The sequence below is a fragment of the Canis lupus genome, chromosome 2, assembly GCF_011100685.1.
Source record: "Canis lupus familiaris isolate Mischka breed German Shepherd chromosome 2, alternate assembly UU_Cfam_GSD_1.0, whole genome shotgun sequence".
Taxonomy (NCBI): domain Eukaryota; kingdom Metazoa; phylum Chordata; class Mammalia; order Carnivora; family Canidae; genus Canis; species Canis lupus.
The window spans coordinates 62,949,074-62,962,402 of record NC_049223.1 but is presented as its reverse complement, the minus strand read 5'-3'; the positions used below and the strand labels follow the sequence as shown (position 1 = coordinate 62,962,402).

At 42.4% G+C, this 13,329-nt stretch overlaps 1 long non-coding RNA gene across 2 annotated transcripts; it reads right to left on the bottom strand.

Annotated features, from left to right (window-relative positions):
• Positions 1-4,704: 4,704 nt before the first annotated feature.
• Positions 4,705-7,779, bottom strand: LOC111094677. Of its 2 annotated transcripts, none has more exons than XR_005355043.1 (3): positions 7,494-7,779; positions 6,876-7,247; positions 4,705-5,336 (listed from the first exon to the last, which is right to left on the bottom strand). It is a non-coding gene; the product is annotated as an uncharacterized LOC111094677 (long non-coding RNA). The 2 variants fall into 2 exon arrangements; XR_005355042.1 differs by having other exon boundaries at positions 4,710-5,336; positions 6,876-6,997; positions 7,494-7,744.
• Positions 7,780-13,329: the final 5,550 nt, after the last annotated feature.

Sequence of the window (13,329 nt, the reverse complement as noted above, 5' to 3'; positions counted from 1 at the left end):
ACTGATTTTCATCTCACTTGTTCTCTCTCTTTCTCCTCTTGCCGGCTCATTCTGATGAAGCAAGCTGCCATGTGGTGAGGGGCCCATGTGACAAGGAACTAATGGCACTTAGTCCAATAGCCCATGAAAAAGTGAATCCTGGCAACAATCCCTGAATGAACTTGGAAGTGGATCCTTCTCAGTCCTTCTAAGACAACAGCAGCCTTGGCTGATCACTTGATTGCAGGCTTATGAGAGCCTTTGAGCCAAGGAACCCAACTAGGCTGCACCTAGCTTCCTGACTCATGGAAGCTGTGAGATAATAAATGTTTTGAGGCCTTAAAGTTTTGGGGTAATTTGTTAAACAGCAAATGATAACTGATACAATGATAAAGATAATATATGATAGAATGATTTGAATACTCAGGAAGAGTTTTTTTAAACCCAAGCTCCTTTTTATTTTTTTAAGATTTTATTTATTGGGGATCCCTGGGTGGCTCAGCAGTTTGGCGCCTGCTTTTGGCCCAGGGCGCCATCCTGGAGTCCCCCGATTGAGTCCCGCATCAGGCTCCGGCGTGGAGCCTGCTTCTCCCTCCTCCTGTGTCTCTGCCTCTCTCTCTCTCTGTCTATCATAAATAAATAAATAAATAAATAAATAAATAAATAAATAAATAAATACATACATACATACATACATACATAAATACATAAATAAATAAATCTTTAAAAAAAGATTTTATTTATTTATTTATTTATTCACGAGAGACACACACAGAGAGAGGCAGAGACACAGGCAGAAGGAGAAGCAGATGCAGGCTCCATGTAGGAAGCCTGATGTAGGATTTGATTCAGGGACTGCAGGATCACACCCTGAGCCAAAGAAAGACACTCAACTGCTGGGCCACCCAGAAGTCCCTAAACCTAAGCTTCTAATAGACAATCCATTTCCCTGGGCTCATAGACAAGCCCAATCACCTCCAGAATCATTCTTTTCCCTTTCCCTTTCTTTTTCCCTTTCCATTCCCACTTCCTGCCTGACTGTTGGAGGTCTATAGCAAGGAATTCAAAACCCAACTCTCTTATTTTATTAACTATGTGAACTTGGCCAGGTTGTTCTATTGCTCTGAACAACTTTTATCACTAATAAAATGAAAATAATGATAACTCTCTCACAGAATTACTATGAGAGTTACAGCGGCCAAAACCTAGATAAAAAACCTCCAGCGTATCTAGAATACAGTAGGTATTCAATAAATGTTGGATCTTGTGCCTGATATCTACTAGTTTAATATTTGCCACATTTTAAAAACTTCATTTATAGCTAACATCCTCTTCAGAGTTACTCTTTAGAACTCAATAGAATTCAATTGTCTTCCATATGGAAATGAGTTCGAGTGTGGTTTCTTACCAGAGAAAGAAAATATAATAATAATTCATCCTTGAATGCTTATAGTTGGGCAAATGATTTATGGTATTTAAAGGGCAGCAAAGTCTAATGAGCATGAGGATTTCATGCAGAAGAAGAAGGAGGAGGAGGAAGAGGAGGAAAAGAAGAAGAAGAAGAAGAAAAGTTTTAATCTACCTACTAGTTCTCCAGAATGCAGGCTTATTGTAAGGTCTGATACACAGCTGCTCCACCTCCCAACCCCCTAATACACGCATCATTGGCCATTGTAGAGACACAGAATGAAAACAATGCTCTGGAGACAAATGCAGTGTGTGCATGTCTAGTGGGCGCTGGAGACAAGACCACAGGACATGCGCTACTGCCCCAAGAAGGCAGTGTTAGAGAATGCAGCAGCGCCAACACTAGAACTTAGGCCCTTTGGAAAAGCAAGGAAAGGCAAAAGTTTTCATTTACATTTTACCTTTCCTTGACATCAAATACCACAATTAAGAATTTGCTTTTTAATAAACATGGTCTTGAGTTGGTAAGAGCCAAAGCATCATTCACATATCATTTCCTGCACCACTCAGCTCATATTAGCAGACTTAGGAAAGCATCAACCACAAACATGTTGCTGATAGAAATTTCCTAATGCAAGCAGTCTTTATAGATTTCTGCTATTTCAATGTAGGTCTCCAAGGACCATTTGAATCCATATTAATTTCCTTTCTGGCAGTTATGCGGCTGAGTATGAACTGCACTATTTCACTTTTAATCTGTCAGTAATTTAGTAATGTGTAAACTAATTATGCACAGATATTAATGTAATCGGTTTGGGGAGCTATAAAATCAATGTGTTTTTACAGACTGCATTAAAGAGAATTGCGGCATTATAATCACATGTCAGTTACAGATAATGTTATGGAATTAAAAAAAGGATGTCACCCACATTTCAGGGAGCACCCACTAACTCCATCAAATAATATGAGCATGGCCCTCACACTTTCTGGCACCACAGGAAAAATGTTAATATCACAGCTGAACAATCTTGCTTTGCGCTGATTCTGGAACTATCATTGCTATGACCTTCCTTCTCCCTTTCCTCTATGTTAAATAAAAATTTGCCATTCAGAATCTCAAAAAGTGGGGCCACAGATCATCCTTCTGGGAGTCATGCCTGTGTCTCATGGTAATGGTCTCCTCAAGTGCAGTCTACACTAGTACAATTAACCAGATCATTATGCAGCTGCAAATAGGTTGGCAAGAACCCAGTGGTTAAGAGGGGTTACCAAAGCTTTTGTTGGATGTTTTCAGTAGGCCTGAGACCCCACCCTATGGCGATTTCAACAGGCAATCCAAGACACGGTCAAATCCTTCCATAAGACTAGAGGCATCTCTCCATCTTGACCCATGGTTTTCCACCCCAAATAGAAGGAAGGAAACTTGTCATTCTATGATAGGCCTTGAAATTCTGGAACACTATTTGTTCAATCAAGTATTTGGACAAGTTTTAGACATTTACCTTCATATACCTGTACTGAATGGATTCCCCTAACTCCCTGAGAGTTTATCTCTGATTCTTTGCCCCCCTCTAAAATCTTAGGCCACTCTCTTGTGTAGCCCTAAACATCAGAGATGTCTCTGGAAGAACATGCCATTACGTCCCTACCTGACAATACTGGAGTGTCTCAGGTCCAGCCTTGTAGCTTCAGAAAGCATCAATATAGAAGAGAAGTAGGTCTCAAATGGGAGAATCAGTTCTGGTTCTGAAACTAGAACTTTGGGCTATGCTGAAAGACGGGTCTGGGAAAATCATGATTCTAATATTCCCCAGATGTGTGGTTCCCTCATCACTTTGAACCTTATTTTCCTTGTTTGCAAAATGGGATGATAATAATATCCCTTACTCCATGGAGGGTGAAATGAAGATTGCAGTGCTTGGATCATAGTAAGTGTTCAACAGTAGCCAGTGGTAGCAGCAGTAGTAGCTGTGATAGTGACTGCAATAGTAGATTAGAAAGCCTCATGGCTTTCCTATTGTAGAATGAAATCTAACTGGATAATCTCCAAAGTCCCTTCCAGCTAGTAAATTTTGATTCCTCGACGTGGTACAAGTGGCTGCATAAACGCTGTTGCATCAACCATCTACATGCAAAGAGGATTCCCAGGACGAAGAAGGTGGGTCAACCCAATCCAAGCTCCTCCTCTAATAAAATCTTCCTACCTTCTTCCTTCACTCCCATTAAGGCATCATTCTCTCTTCATCACTAGTCCCTGCCCATCACTCGGCCTGGTCATAGGGTCTGGCTTCTATTTAAATCCATTCTTTCTTCTCATCCTCTAATGTATCCTGTATGATCCACATTCAATGAATGGGCTCACTCATTCACTCATTCCTTAAATATCTATTGACACTTACTTGGGGTGGAGAAAACTCTGCAGGGAATATTGGTAAGGACTGAATATCTCTCCAGCTTTCTTAGAAATAATTGGCAAGATACAAGTCCATAATAAATATAAGTTATTGTATCAACGTTTTCCAAAGCCCTCTTTGCATTGATTGGAACCTGGAATCCCTCATGTGATGCCACTTGCTCTCATATCCTTGCCAGTGGAAATCATGCATCACTGGCCCAGTCACTGCATGACCACTTTTATACCACTTTCATGGTGTATCTATTTTAAGTTTACACATTACACTTTTCCTCATTCAATGGATGTGTGCCAAACTCTAAGACTCACATCCACACTGATATTTTTAGAACCTGATGCAAATTTTTTTTTCTGCCACCCATCCTCTCTCATAATTCCCCAATTTCAACATTCTCCAATCATTCCACAATTTCAACACCTATTCATCTGTCTTACTTATGCATTTGGCCTCACTATGACTCAAATACAATGAAGGTCAACCACAAGCCACAAGGGCCAACTACTGGCCTGACAACACTGGTCATCATTAAATGAGATAATATGTGTAAACTACAAAGAACAGTATCTGACACAGAGTAACATTAAGCACTTTCAGTTTCATACCACCTGCCTCCAGTTTTTTGTTATTCAGCTAATAGCTATCATGTCCACCAGGAAGTCATTCACAAATGCTTCTGGGGGATACTTTTGGAGACAGTATTTATTTCCTGTCTTAAAAACTGAGGACTGATGTTCAGAAGGATGGCACTGGTGCTCACTGTCCATAATCATTCACATCCCCTTAATAGAACTTGAACACCTCTTAACAGAGTCAAGAAAACAGATTAGAGTTTCATCATTGGCACGTTTAATTTTTGTAAAATCAAGGTGAGTTACCTAGCCAAATATCCAAAAAGAAAAAAGAAACAAACAAAACACCAGAAACAGAGTATTCAAAAATACTGTGAAATTATATTTTGCATGATAAATCTTCAATTTATAATGAACATTAACATATATATTAATTGCTTGTATATCCACGATATTATACAGGGCTATGAACACAAAAGTACAAGAGCTGTTCTTTGTGGGTCATTTAGGGGATTTGCTAGGGTCATTTTGATCACGCCCTATTACTACTTTAAAACATAATTTATAAAAAAAAACAAACATAATTTATGTGAGAGATACTGTCTCATTATAATTTGTTTTACAATGACTTTTGAGCATGTTAGTGAAAGCCAAGAAAGGAGTTCAGGCCAGGCCCCAGTCTACCAGAGGTGGGCATTATCCATAACCAGCCTTCTCTCATTCCCCAAGGATCTCAGTAAATTACAGTTCTTAATTGACTTCATTGCCTTTTCTCAAACACTGTGTGTAATGAGACCCCATGCATCATCAGGAATGTGCTGACAGATGTCCCTACTCTGAGATGATTGGTCTCTTCTCTTCCTCCCTACCCTGGCTTCTTCAGGCGGAACTGAGGGTCCGTCGTATCCATTCACACTTGTCTCCTTGATCCTCTTCTCTAGCCATCCTCCTGGCTGCTGAAAGGCAACTGATATCAAGATTCTCTAGTTACTTCTCTTTTTTTATAACAATCATGAAGTCTAGTCCTAAAATAATTACCAGTAATAAATGTATACAGACAGTGGTCTTCATATTTTGCACCAAAGGAAATTAAGGCAATGGCTTTTTTGTCCTATCAAGAATACTTCCCAAGGTAGCTTTTCCTTTGCCAGGATAGTAAGAAAAATTAGCCCTGGAGAATTCTGTGCTACGATGGTCAGGACACGGATTATTGAGAAAGGAATCCGAATCATCATCTCTGACAGAGGAAATCTGAGAGGCTGAGGGGATTCATGGGCAATGAGGACTTTTATGGTAAATGATCTGGATTGTAGCTTGGAGTCTTAGCCCTGCCCCACTGGTGGAGAGTTATAAACCTTAGATTTTTATCAAGAGTAATTCACGCACTCTTGGAAAAGGTACATCTCAGTTTTCCATGTATGAGAAAACCAAGCAATTCAGACACTTAGTTGGCCATGGCCAACTGTATCTTGGGCAAACTAGGGACCCACAAGAATACTGAATATGGAATCAGCCAACCAGGGTTCAAAGCCCCTGTGTCACTTTGTAGATACTGACCTGTCCCGTCTAATAGGGTAGTAACTAGGCATGTGTTCCTTTTCAAACTTAAATCTAAGTTAGTTACAATCAAATACCATTAGGGGTGCCTGGATGGCTTAGCCGGTTGGGCATCTGCCTTCAGTCAGGTCATGATCCCAGGGTCCTGGGATGGAGCTGCAAGTTAGGATCCCTGATCATCGGGAAGTCTATTTCTCCCTCTCCCTCTCTCCACCCTCGTGCGCACTCTCTCAAATAAAATCCTTAAAAAAAAATTAAATACAGTTAAAAATCCAGGTCCTTGGTCACACTAATCATATTTCAAGTGCTCCAGAGCCCTGTGTGGGCAGGTGCTACTGCTGACACACTACAGGCACAGACTGAAATTTCCCATGTTCAGTTTCCTTTTCTGTTAAACAAAGCAAAAAAAGTAAGATCTGTCCTGTTTACCTCACAGGTGTGTTCCAAGATAATGAATATGAAAGCACCTAAGGAATTATAAACATTTTATAAAAAAAAATGAATGATTAGGAGCAAAGCAATTAATTAAAAAGTCTTGAGCTAAGTAGAGGAAATCCTCACATTCTTATTTAAATCACTTTGTGGATTTTTTTTAAGTCTATGTGTTTCTCTAATTTTGCAAAGCTGCTCCCATCAGAGAAATAGGAACAAGTCAAGCTATGCCTAGATATCCCTAGTCTTGATGTCTTTGTCTTTAGATTAGTCTTAGTGTTTTCATTAGATTTTTAATTACAAACAGTTTATGACTTCACAATGTGCATTAGGCCCAGGAAGGAGCTATAGAGAATTCTATAGGACAGGCTAGAGTGGTCGTGGCTAATATAGAGGAAATATTGGTGGCCAGCTTATCTATGGGGACATCAACAGGAAAGGGACATTTCTTGGCCTCTCCCTAATTACTAAGGAAACAATGGGAACCCTGCTGTATTTGGGATTTATGTTCATTTACCTTATGAATTTCCTCAGAAAACACATGTCTTATTTCCCCATCTTTGCTGCACTTGAAAATGTCCATTTGAATTCTACAGGCAAGAAAGAGATCTTCATTTTTTGCTTCATGGACACTGGTGTCTGGAAGAATGTAACTGGTTTCAAGAAGTGGGCAAGGGAAAGATTGCTGGGGAAAGAATTTTCCAAAAGCTGAGAGGCACCAGGCAAGAACAACTGAAAATCCCCTCTAAGAGATAAGGGATAAGGATTTTATAACCAGGGTAAGGCAGCGGAGCAGATATAATTGTCTTGGTTGTATACAGCTGGATCATCATCCCCTTCATCATCATCATCATCATCATCATCTTCAGGTCTTTCATTGATACTGGATCTGTAGGTTTCAAAGAGCTTTCACATATATTACCACCTTTGATCATTGTAATAATTCACATGTAAAGTACACTGGACCACCATGGTTTTTGCCGGCCCAGCATTCACCCCTCCTTACTCTAGTAATACCACTATAATTTAATCTGGAAACCCATCTCTCTCTCTCTTGATTAAAATCTGGGTTTTGAATCATAGGCTGATCCTACCTTGGATCCAACGGTGGGTCCACCCTCAGCCCCTGACTTACCAGTATATTATATCTGTCAACCACAATGATTAGTCCAGGAACACATACATGACCCAAATCTTTCCAGTGAAACACAATCCTGGGGCTTTGGTTGTGACTATTAGGAAAGAGAAACCATTGGGGGCCACTAAGATTAGATGAAGTCTGCAGCTTCTCTGGCCTTTGCCTAGTGAGAACTTCTCTGAGAATAAAGTTGACACCCAGGAAGACACAACCGGAGGCTGGAAAGAGAATGAGACTGAGTTCTAAGGACATGATTGTGACTCTTAGATTCATATCTGCCCAAGGTCATACTACTTCAGGACATTTTTGTTTGAGCCAGTTTGAGTTGAGTTGCTGTTACTGGCAAAGAGGTCTAGCTAATGCAGCTAAAGAGATTAAGACTCACTTTTTATGGATCAGGAAACTGAGGCTTAGGACAGCATCTATTCATCCATCATCTGGATCATTCCATTGTTTCTGAATATGGAGTTTCTGAAGAATTGTAGAATCCAGTTAGCAGGAAAGATGGGAAGAAAGGGTTGGCAGCCTGTAGCTCCGAAGAATGTTTAAGGGTCTCATTAAAAGGAAAGTGAAATGAGAAAGAACAGAGCCATGCTTATGGCATTACAAGTCTTTTGGGAGAGGAGAAATGCTGAAGTTTACAAAAGCATAAGAGGCAGCAGATAACTACAGTTGAGTTTACTAAAGGAACAGTGTTTGGGCAGCCCGGGTGGCTCAGCAGTTTAGCGCCGCCTTCAGCCCAGGGCGTGATCCTGGAGTCCGGGATCGAGTCCCACGTCGGGCTCTCAGCATGGAGCCTGCTTCTCCCTCTGCCTGTGTCTCTGCCTCTCTCTCTCTCTCTCTCTCTCTCTCTCTCTGTGTGTGTGTCTCTCATGAATAAATAAATAAAATCTTAAAAAAAAAAGAGAGAGAAAGTGTTTGAAAATAGAATGGAATTTAGCAACAGTGGAATACATATTGTCTGGGAGAAAACCACTGCATGGATCTGCTATAATTTTGTAAGTAGAAATACACATATACAATATTTCAAAAATATATAAAAGTACCCTCAATATCCAAATATAATGGACATCTCCAAATATAGCATTCATACAGTGATAATTCCAATGTGTCAAACTTGTGGACTAAGATGATGGTCTCAAAGTGCCATTCCTGAACCAGAAGCATTAATCTACTGAACCCAAAGCTCTGTAGTGGGGCTCATGAACATGCTGTCTAACAAGCCCTCTGGGTATTTCAGTGCAAGCTAAAGCCTGAGAGCCAATGTAGTAAGGATATCTGAGCACATACATGTTCATATGTGTGCTTTGTGCAACTTTTTTTTCAAAGCTTATCAACCTCCTATTCTGGAAGCATTGATAGAATGAAAAGAGTATCATCTGTTTGAATCTAACCCTGAGAGGGAAGTACAGATTTGAGTCCCTCTAGGTCTTCCTGCTTTGAGGAGTCCTCGATAGTCATAGAGCCAATGACACCCAAGGTGGTTTGGAATGTAGTCCATTTTCAACTTCTCTCTTAGTAATACTTGCGTGGAAGGCTGAATTCTAAAGAGAGGCTGTACCCCTTGATCCCCCATCAAGATTGCCCATCTTGGTTATATAATCAGATGCTAACCTAGATACTGCTGTGAAGGGATGTTGTGAGTGTAACTAAAGTCCCACATATCCAGATGGGCCTGATCCCAGCACCTGAGTGCCCTTTAAAAGCAGAGCACTTTCTCTAGCTGGAGGCTGGGAAGAAAGTCAGAGAGATCTGGAGTGTAAGAAGGTTTCAACATGCCATTGCTAATTTTAAAGGTGGAAGAAGTTAAGTGAGGATGAATGTGGGCAGCTTCTAGAAGCTGAGAGAGTCCCCGGGCTGATGGCCAACGCAGGAGCTGGGACTACCACTGGTCCTACCACCGCAAGAAAATGATTTTTTCCAACAACCTCAAAGAGCTTGGAAGTGGAATTTCTCTCCAGAGCCTGCCAATGAGGACTCAGCTTGGACAAATACCTTGATTTTGGCCTTTCTTTTCTCTGAATAGAGAACCCAGTCACGCTGTGTTAGATTTCCGACCTATAGAACTGTGAACTAATAAATGGGTGTTGTTTTAAGCTGCTAAATTTGTGACAATTTATACGCAGCAATAGGAAATGAATACAACATGAAAGGGAATTGGCAGCTGGAGTTACATGGGATCTGATCACCCGGAAATGTGTGAATAAGACAGTTAAAGTGGGAGAGGGTGGAGAGCGCATCTGGGGAAAAATTCAGCTCAGTGAAGAAGAAAAAAGCACATTGGAAGTTCAGAAGAGGAGACCTGCCCAGTGTGTAATTAGGAGAAACAAAGGAAGACACTGACAACCGAAGTGAAGACAGAGGATTCCATGGAAGGTGATGCAAAGTGGAAGTGGTCCATGCTGCAGAACGGTAGGGAATTGCACGGCCGTATTGTTACACAGAAGCGTGTTTACACAGAATTTCACAATTCAAAGGCATTGTAGAAATTACATAATCTATCCTTCTTTTTTTTATTTTTTTTTTTACATGAAGACGTAGAGAGAGGAAGCTGATGTGAACTGACCAAGGTTACGGAGCTAAGTAATTTCTAAGTCAAGACCAGAACTCACATCTCCCGAAGGCTGTTTTTATTCTGCAGGACTCAGTCAGCACTGAATTCTGCCCTTCCCCAAGGCAAAGAAAGATCTCGTGTAGCCCCTAAGGAGAGAGCAGAAGCCTGCACAAAACCGCCAGACTGTTGGTGCTCCAGCCTTGCCACATTAATCCCGGCCAAGATATGATGACTTTTGCTCCCTAGCCATCTACAAAGCCCATCACTTTGTCACCAAGCCAAATGCAATTAGTACACAGGGCATGCTCTTCCAGAGAGCCTCAAACCTGATTAACAGGTTCGAACCTGGGGCCTGGGGAGCAAGACAGATGATATTGGGAAGCTCGTCGTGCCCAGCAACAAAGGGATTAAGGGTGACCCAATGGTGGGGACAGAGAGGGATCTGTGAGACGCCCAGCCTCAGATGCCCTTCCCAGCACCCCCCACCCCGAGATCTAGCCCTGCTAAGGCTGCTCCTCATCTATGTGGTTTTGTTTATTAAATAAATGGTGGTTTATTAACCTCATAACCACCGTTTCCACCCCCCCTCCACCCCACCACGAAGCCAAACAGAATATTCGCCTGGTGCAAAAGATCCTTTTGCTCACACTGGAAGAGAAGTTACCCACGGGCTGGTATCTGTTTCCGTGGAAACCAAAAATAAATATTGATACGGCGTTAATGGTCTGTGTCTCACTTAAGCTCCATTAAACTTCGAGCACTTGCAAGAAAACAGCCCATTGACGGCCCAGCTGAGGGAGAAGGAAGAGGCTTTATAAAAAGCAACAGTGTGGAAGGCACATGGGGTGCAGGCAGCATTTCTGAGCGCCTCTCAGCCAGGGAGCCCTTTATGGAATTCTTTCAGCCAGGGAGACCTACTTCCACGCACTCCACGTGGCTGGTTAAGATGCTAGCCCTGCTTGGATGGGTTTTTGCGAACCTGTCCTTTTTATAAAGGATCGCTGTGTGTTTTGGAAAGCTTATCTGCAGACAACAACATTTTCCAGGAACCCACATGTCCAAAGCACAGTGAACAAATGAACTGAGCATCCAAATTAGAATATTTCTTTCTGTACCACATTTCCCAAAGCATTTCAAGTGCAGACAACCGAGGTCAGTATTGTTGCCTTTTATATTTATAATCCTGCTTTTAGGAGCAAAGTATTTGATTTATTGCATGAAAGTATTTTACAGCTTTAAGCGCTGGTGCTCCTTGGAATAAGGAACATCACAGCCTGCTTAATTTACACAAGGGATGTTAGGACTATTTAATGGCATGTAAACATTTTATAAGGCAAGTTCAAATTGCAGGCGATATTTAATATACTTTAGCAAAATGGACCACAAATGGATTCTAGTTCTTATTTATTGGCCCGATCTTTCTTATGGCATCAAAAGTGAATCGAGTTTTAAAAGGTGTTAAGAGTTTTCAGTACAGTTCGTGACACTGGGCACAATCGGTAAGTCTGCATAAAACAAGCAGCATGTGAATTAATTCCAGAACTCCGGGCAACCATGAGCCCCCCAATCAGACTTTATCGTACGGCTTCTGGGGCTCAGGCAATAGCAGCTCCTGGCCTTCAGCCCCTAGCAGAGTTCAAAGCCCAGTGAGCTGCCAGGATGAACCCGGGGAAGGAATAGGGTCCAGAAAGTGTGGTTTCTTGGCATGAGAAAGCACGAAGGGGAAAATCCCTGGCTAGCAAAATGCAGATTTAGGGAGCATCATTGAGCTAGATCTGAAGGTCCTAGTCGATCATGAGCGTGCACGACAATATGTGTGATCAGCTTCCAAAATCTCTGAGGAGTGGATCGAGGAGTTTCACCTTTCTGGAACTTCTTCAGCAAACAGTCTTCACCTCCTGCCATTTATCAGGGCCCAGATGCTAAGGTGGCGGACCATTCTGGGAGGGCATGTGACCTGAGCTGGTGCAGCCCGGGGCTCGGGCTCCGGAGGAAGGGGGCCTGGAGCCGTCAGCAGCCAGTAGCCCCCTGGCGTGGAGACTCCACTGACGACGATGCAGCCACCCCACAGAAGAGCAGCGCTCCCAGAAGAGAGGGGTGTCACCGAGGAAGACCCCGTTCAGGGCCCAGATTCAGTTACGCTCCACCCTACCTTTACTCCCTTTCCCAGAGCCACTAAATTGCATTTTTGACTTTTTAAAATTCATGTTTAATTCAGGACATGTCAAGTATCCTGCAGAATGTTAGAACTATCCCTCGGCTTGCAGTTGGGAAAAAGGATGGGAGAACTAGCTTCACATCCCTTGGGTTTAATCAAATCAGGGCCTTATTCTAGGAGAGGCTGAACAGCGCGTGGAATTCCTGAGATGCTTCCAGTGAGGCTTCTCGAAAAAGCAGCCAGTGATGACTTCTCTCTCAAGGCAGAAAGCTCGAGTTCCATCTCTAGCTCCCTTCTCCCTAGTATCTTCTGGATTCTCTTTCTGGTTCAGATACTGGTTTTCGCTGAGGAAAGCCTTGAGTTCTCCTGGGCCCTGACATTTCCACGATAATAAACTTCATACCAACTAATACCCACTAGCATCGTTTTTCCCCCAAACCCTTTCACACCCAAATTTCAGGAAAACTCTGTGAAGGAGATCTTCTCACTGCTGTTTTACAGACACAGAGAGATGAAGCCAGCCTCCTAAAGCCACCAGGCTGGCAGATGGGGAAGCTGGTTTCCAGTCCTGGCTGAGGAGATCCCACTACCTGCTTTGTCGACGCATTACCTTTGACTCCTCGTTTCTTCTCTGTTTGTAATTACAACCGCATGCCATTAGGTACTATCTTCCTTATTTTTTAAAAAAAGATTTTATTGATTTAATCATGAAATGCACAGAGAGACAGAGACACAGGCAGACAGGAGAAGCAGGCTCCCTGTGGAGGCCCGATGCGGGACTCGATCCCAGGACCCCGGGATCACGACCTGGGCCTAAGGCAGATAGATGCTCAACCACTGAGCCACCCAGGCGTGCCGATCCTCCCTATTTTACAGCTGTAGAAATTGAAGCAGAGAAGTTAGAGTGAACTGCTCAGGTCTTTAGTGGAAGGACCCGTACCCAGGATTTTTCAGGACAACAAAAGTCATTCTGTCTGCTTCGTCATTGCTGGAGGGAGGCAGATGGGGTGACGTGATAAAGTCCGCTTACTTTGTAATTATGCCCCAGCTGGCCATTCATGAACATACCACAAATAGTTTTCCAGTGTCTTCCATGTGCCACTGTACCTAGAAGCAAGGCC